This window comes from Rhagoletis pomonella, unplaced genomic scaffold, assembly GCF_013731165.1.
Source record: "Rhagoletis pomonella isolate Grant_MI unplaced genomic scaffold, Rhpom_1.0 Rhpom_scaffold_00007, whole genome shotgun sequence".
Taxonomy (NCBI): domain Eukaryota; kingdom Metazoa; phylum Arthropoda; class Insecta; order Diptera; family Tephritidae; genus Rhagoletis; species Rhagoletis pomonella.
Window position 1 is genome coordinate 16,571,246 of NW_023458561.1, and position 1,901 is coordinate 16,573,146.

A 1,901-nucleotide genomic window follows, 5' to 3' on the forward strand; every position below is an offset into this window, starting at 1 on the left:
TCAATTTCAAGTCCGCTTCTTCTTGGCGAAGTTAGCCTTAATGTTCCCTCCCGGGTATCAAGACACTTTTGCCCCCTATTTCTGAAAGCTTGTAAAACTAATTTTGAATTGCACGACCCACTCCGTTGCTTATGCCAGGTTTTTAACTCTCATTTCAGCACGTTTGATATATCAGATCCGCTTTTCAGCATTAAGAAATCGATACTGTCCTCTCTCAATAAATGAATCATTAAAATAAAGACATAAAATCGGCTGATGAATTTAGTTCTGTAGCTGAACAGTTTTAGATCTCGACACTTCACAAACTCCTGCCTATCGTGACTCGGCGCAAAAATTGAAAATACTGGTTCCGTACGTCATGCGGACTGCGCCTCTCGTGCGGATGGGCGAGAATGGAGGGTAAAAACCGTTGGGATATTATTAAATGTTTTACATCCTTCTCTCCTTAAAAGTGAAATTAACAAGTAAAGAAGTAAACGTTCGGGCGAAACCGAATTTTATATACCTTTGTGAAGGGGTATTTAACTTCCAGGCTGATAGCAAATGAGTTGCATGTACGCAAGTTCAGATTCTCGTATGAAAGAAGCATTTCTTCTTTTAAAATAGACATATCCGAAGACTGCTTTGATAGAGTAATGAGCCCATCTTTTTGGCCAAGCGGTGCCTTCATTCGCGAATTTGAATTTAGATCTAGACCGCAAGGGCAAAATTTGGCTCAACTTCCGCTTTCCACCTCGGCATCAAAAAACTAATAAGTAACCTCACCATTAGCATTTACTACCAAAATGTGAGAGGTTTGAACACAAAGCTATCAAGGTTACACTTGCAGTCCTATGATTTTGACTTCAAAGTACTGGTGTTTACTGAAACCTGGCTCAAGCCGAATGTGTTCAACTCGGAAATTTTGTGTCCTAAGTATGAAGTGTTTCGAAACGACCGTTTAAATAAAAAAGGTGGAGGCGTCTTAATCGCTGTCCAGACTGACCTTTCTTCTGAAGAAATTGAGTTCACTGACACCGATGAAGTTGAATTCCTCTGCGTTCGAATAAGATATCATTCTATTAGCGTTTATCTTGTTGCTGCTTATATACCACCTAACTCGAGCCTTTCTGTTTATTTAAAACACTCCTCCTTACTGCTCTCTCTACATGCCATGGTGAAGCCATCCGATAATGTTATTGTCCTGGGTGACTTCAATCTTGCGGGTGTTTCTTGGGATCTAATAGATGGTATTCTAGTACCAAATTCCTCTCGTGATCTCTTCAATCAATTTTTGAACGATCTGTCAGATCTTAGTCTTTACCAGATCAACTCTGTTAGTAATAACTTAGGTAAATGTCTGGATTTAGTTTTTGTGGACGATGTTTCCAACGTCACAATAGCCCCTAGCTATGCTTTGATTACCCCTGTTGATTCTCACCACCCACCACTAGAATTGTCCTTGATAAATTCACGCAACTCATGTTGCTTTATCAGTAAAAAATCAAGAGCGGAGCGTTACTCATTTAAAACAGCAGATTATAATAAACTTAGGTTAGAGATATCGAAGATAACTTGGCCCCAGTATGATGGGAATGCTGAAGATAGTGCCTTACATTTTAGCAATTCCTTACGCCACATTTTCAGTAAAATCATTCCTCTTGTTAAGGAAGCTAACGTAAAGTCTAACGCTCAGTGGTTTACTGGCGAATTGAAACGCTTAAAAAATCAAAAATCCAAAGCATTTAAGCTTTTTAAAAAATCTGGCTTGTCTTCTCACTACTCCGCGTACTCCATTCTTAGGCATAAATACAATGTATTGAACAAAAAGTGTTACAATAATTATATTAACAGGGTTCGACTCAATATAGTTAGTAATCCCAAATCGTTTTACGCATTTGTGAACACAAAGCGTAAGACTA